Source organism: Ictalurus punctatus, chromosome 5, assembly GCF_001660625.3.
Source record: "Ictalurus punctatus breed USDA103 chromosome 5, Coco_2.0, whole genome shotgun sequence".
In the NCBI taxonomy this organism is placed as follows: Eukaryota; Metazoa; Chordata; class Actinopteri; order Siluriformes; family Ictaluridae; genus Ictalurus; species Ictalurus punctatus.
Genome location: NC_030420.2, coordinates 32,812,423 through 32,817,422, shown reverse-complemented (window position 1 = coordinate 32,817,422; position 5,000 = coordinate 32,812,423). Strand labels below are relative to the sequence as shown.

The 5,000-nt window shown below is 47.2% G+C and overlaps 1 protein-coding gene and 1 long non-coding RNA gene across 3 annotated transcripts in view; both read left to right on the top strand.

The window, feature by feature from the left end:
* Positions 1 to 5,000, top strand: part of notch2 (notch receptor 2) — a 62,701-nt gene that overhangs the window by 29,069 nt on the left and 28,632 nt on the right. The gene's annotated exons all lie outside the window — the stretch shown is intronic.
* Positions 1,855 to 5,000, top strand: part of LOC128632862 (uncharacterized) — a 6,556-nt gene continuing 3,410 nt past the window's right edge. Inside the window, exon 1 of the long non-coding RNA XR_008396490.1 lies at positions 1,855 to 5,000. This exon is cut by the window's right edge and continues 836 nt beyond it. This is a non-coding gene — a long non-coding RNA (uncharacterized LOC128632862).

Here is a 5,000-nt window from a genome sequence, read left to right as displayed (position 1 = left end):
TGTCCTAGAACTCAGCTGAAGCCTTCAAATGGAGTTCCAGAACCTGGCCTTCGTTCCAGAACTCAGCTAGAGCACCGATTTTGAGCCCGTCTCTAGAACCTGGCCGTTGTTGTCGAACTCGGGCTAGTTCATTCAGTCATATATTTGACAACAGACGAGATGAAAAAGATGGAAGTGGTGTGTTTAATAACGTTTACCTCCGTCTCGCTCAGCGCTCCACAGTGGACGCGTCCCAAACCGCACGCACGCCCTCCTTCACTACACTGCAGGGCGCACTGCGGCCTTCCAGAACTCACTGGGCTGGAGACCGCACACTGCAGTGCATTGTGGGATTTCATGGAACCTCAACACAGAGATTTTTGGATTTGACCACAAAATTGCAGACTCCGAAAATAGTGCTGTGTGTGTGTGTGTGTGTGTGTGTGTGTGTGTGTGTATATGTGTGTGTATATGTGTGTGTGTGTGTGTACGTGTGTGTGATTTTGGACATGCTCGACCATGTCCTTTGTAGTTTCAGCTTAAGATCCCGAACGCTTCACTCACGCCATTCAAGTGGAGTTCTAGAGCTGTAACCGGTGTTCTAAAACTAGAGCCGAGTTCTAGACCCTGGCGAGAGTTCCGGAACACGCGGCTCTTCAGCACACGGTGGATCATCTGATGGAGAAGCGCGAGTCGGAAGAGAGGAGTGTGTGACTGTTGTTCTAGAGCTTAGCTGGTGCATACATGTGGAGTTCTAGAACCTGACTGTTGTACTCTAACTCAACAAGTACATTTATGTGGCGCTCTAGAACCTGACTCTTGTACTCTAACTCAACACGTACATTTATGTGGCGCTCTAGAACCTGACTGTTGTACTCTAACTCAACAAGTACATTTATGTGGCGCTCTAGAACCTGACTGTCGCTCTGGAACTCTGCTAGTGCATTCATTTGGCGTTCTAGACCCTGACTTTTGTTTCAGACCCCAGCTAGGGCAACCTGACTGCTGTGCTAGAGTTGAGTCGGTGCATGCGAGAGGAGTTCTTGAACCTGACCGTTGCTCTAGAACTTCACTGAAACCGAGTTCTAGAAAGTGGGTGGGGTTCCGGAATGCAGCCGGCGTGTCTGAGTGACGTTTTAGAGCGGGGCCGTTATTTTAGAGCGCAGCTTGAGCATTCAAGTACGCGTCGAGAATACGTTTAATCCGAGTTCTAGAACCTGACCAACTAACCCCACCCTCTCTGTGTGTGTGTGTGTGTGTGTGTGTGTGTGTGTGTGTGTGTCTCTGATTTTTGGTCATTTTGTCTTTATTTCCTCTTTCATGTTTTCTCCTTCCCTTTATCTCTCACTACCCATTTTGTTTCTTTTTTCTGATCGAGTGACCTCTTTTTAATCTTCATCACTTTGTCTTGCTCTCCTTCTTCGTATTTCTCTCTCGCTCCTTTCTCCATCCTTCGTTCTCTCTCTCTCGCACACTCGCGCGCGCACACACACATTTGTTCTTTCCGTCTGTGTTCCTTCCTGTTTTTTTTTTTCTTTTTTTTTTCTCCTTCTTCTTCCTCTCTTTCTAATTCATCTTTATCTCTCACTGCCTCTTAATCTTCGTAATCTCTGTTTTCTGCGTTTGTTCCGTCTTCTCTGCACAACCCCTCTGTCTCCCATTTCTCCGTCTCTCTGCGTTCTCCCCTCCGTTTCCCTCCCTCGCTCCTCCTTTTGGTTTGAATAATTCCGTTCCTACCCTGCTTCGCTCCCCGCTCTTATGTCTTCCTCGCCCAGTCGTGGTTTTTCTTCTCCGCCGAGAACCACGGAAAGTAAGGAGAGAGGAACGGAGGGTGGGGCGGGGGGGGTGGGGGACGGGGGGGGGTTATGAGGGAGGGAGAGAGGGCACTTCTAAAAATAAGAGCCTTTTGGAGGAGAAGAAGGAGAAGGGGAGTGAAAGAGAAAGACTTTGACTTTTTTTTTTTCTAAAGGCCTTTAATTAACCTCTTTTTAGGAAGAAACTCGGAGCAGTTTTGAGAAGCACACTTTATTAAAAGCTGGAGGACTGAAAGAGCGAGAGAGGGAGGGAGGGAGAGAGAGAGAGAGAGAGAGAGCGGTAAAACGAATGGAATTTATGCTCAGTCATGTTTGTCGTCCGCTTTTGTCCTGAAACCTCAGAACCTCCTCGGCTTTTAACATTCACGGCGGCATTTTAAGTGCTGCTTGACTTTCAGATGTGATTAGATAGCCTGTGTGTGTGTGTGTGTGTGTGTGTGTGAGAGAGTGAGAGTGAGACGGCATGGCGTTTTCAGATTTCAGGTCTAAGGGACTTGAGGAGGTGGAGGAGTCGATGTGAAGAGAGTGAGACAGAAGAAATGCAGGATGAAGAGAGAGTTCTTTTCTTTTTTTTTTTTCCTTTTCTTTTCCCTCCCACACGCCCCACACCCACTGTGGACATGGGGAGGTCGGGGGGGGGGATGATGAGGGAAAGAAGTGAGAGAAAGAGTGAGAATCGGTGGAGGGGGCTAACGAGAACCATCTGTAGAAATCTGACACTTAGAGCGAGATTGAGAGAGGGAGAGGGAAAGAGGGAGGGAGAGAGAGAGAGAGAGAGAGCGCAAAAATTTATGAAGGATAACAAAGAAAGCCATAGATGACTTTAGCTGCTGATGCTCCGTGCCAGGTTTCTGTTTGGTCAGTGAGTGTTGTTCACGCTCTCTATCGGTGGAAGGAAAGAAAAGGAAAGGAAAGAGAGCGAAAGAATGCCAAGAAGCGAGAAAGGAAGGAAGGTAGGAAGTAAGGAAGGACGGACGTACGGACGAGTGAATGAAATGAAGGAAGACATGGAAAGAGGAGCGCTCTCTGTATTGATGCTTTGGCAATGTAGAAAGAAAGAAAGAAATGAGAGCCAACTGAAGTAAGGAAAGAAGGGAGAGAGTTGTGGGGGGGGGTGAAGAATGTAGTGAAAGAAAGGTAAGATCATGAAGGAAGAGTGAAACGAAGGAAGGAAGGAAGAGAGCGGGAGGTAGGAAGTCTAAGGAAGGACGACTGAAAGGAAGGAGGAGAGCAAAAGGAAGAAGAGAGTGAAGGATGGAAGGGAGCGAGAGATAGAAAGAAAAGGAAAGAGAGCCGGTGGAATGGAGGAAAGGAGGAGGAGAGCGGGGGGGGGGGGGGGGGGGGGTAAAGAATATAGTGAAAGAGAAGTTGTTGAAAGAAGAGGATGGAAGGAAGAGAAAAAGGAAGGAAGGAAGAGGATATAAGAAAGGAGAGAAGATATTGAAAGAGGTGACGGAACAAGAAAAGGAAGGGGGCGGAAGGATGGATGAAATGAGGGAAGAACGACAGGCACGGATCTGTTTAATAAATAGATAATAGTTAGGACAGAGAGTTAGAAGTGTTGTGTAAAGGTGTGTGTGTGTGTGTGTGTGTGTGTTTCATCAGGTGTCTGAACGTTCGCTCTGTTTAAGGCGGCCCCGAGTTCCCCCCTGCACAGTTCCTTTATCTTAACCCCCATACCTCCTTAAACTTCATCACAGAGTCAGTTCTCTCACCTGCTTTATCTGGTTATTCACTTCCAGAGTAAAAAGAGAGAGAGAGAGAGAGAGAGAGAGAGAGAGAGAAGGAATACTTACATCCGCTCTAACGTAAGCGAGAGCAGGACGTTAAAACGCAGCTGTTTACGGATAAATAAAGAAATGCAGGCGTAGCTGGTGTTGTATAAGAGGAATAAAACACTGCGTACAGAACAGAAGTCGTCCGTATATCGCCGTAGATTCGTTTCCTGTAGTGTTCTATTCTTTATTTATCCTTTAATCAAGCGGAGGATCGTTGCTTTGTTAAAAAAAAAAAAAAAAAAAAGTTTTATTTCGCGTAATTAGCGTCATTTCTATTCGGATCACGAATAGAATATGTCCGACGCCGGCCGGCCAATCAGAGTACTTCCTGTGTTTCAGTGTGGAATTTCTGTGTGTCCGACGGTGCAGGAGGTAAAAGTGTTTCCCAAATGGTGTTATTGTTACCCACAGTGTGTGGGTGAGTGTGAGCGTGTCAGTGTTTATCGTGTTTTCCTAACACCTTCGAGAGGCGTGTCCGTCAAGCTGGTTTAGCAATCACGGCGCAACAAAGGCGCGACAAACGTCAAAAAGAATGCGCGGTTACGAGCCGGTCATGTGCTGCTGTGATTAAACCCGAGGCCTCCCGCGTCTTTAACGGACCGGAGCTAACGCGGCCAATAAAACCAGTTAGTCACAAAAGGGAAAGTTCTTCCCTGATAGAAGGGGGGGGGGTGTTCGCACCCTGCAGTGGGACAGGGCGGCTTGACACACACACACACACACACACACACACACACACACGGAGACAAGAACCGTCATGCTCATATACTCGGACTAATCTTGAACAGACTAATTATGTCACGCTTCGGATTTTTCAGTGTTAAGATCTTCTCGTGTGTGTGTGTGTTTCGAGTGTAGGGGTGCCAGAACTTTTTAGCAACACAAAGTCCCAGGATAAATCCTTGTTTATATGAAAGGACTCATCCGCAGAACCTTTTGATTTTTTTTTTATTCCCCTGTAAAGTTGAGTGTGTAGTCTCTCTCTCTCTGTCTGTCTGTCTGTCTCTCTATCTCGCGCTCTGTGTTCTGTCTGTCTCTCTCTGTCTCTCTGTCTCTCTTTCTCACACACACACACACACACGTCCATGTTGTTGGCATTACAATGTATATGGATTGTTAATAATGCCATGCCCCGCCCCCTAACCGTAAACTCCACCTCACCTTACAAAAAGAGAAGAAAAAAAAAAAAAGAGTAAGTTCTCTTAAAAACGCGTGCCTGTATTTCTCTCGCCGCGGGGACGTTTGCACGTCGCTGAAGGCTACGAATACTAGACACGCAGATAAAACTACCGTGCCAGGCGTACAAGTAAATTCCGAAGGTCTCCGACGCGTCGCGTAAGAGCGGAAGAAAAGAAACGGTGGTGTGATTTTATTCCGAAGACGCGGTTTTCGGTGTCACGCTGACGATTCAGCGGAGCGGGTTCAGGCT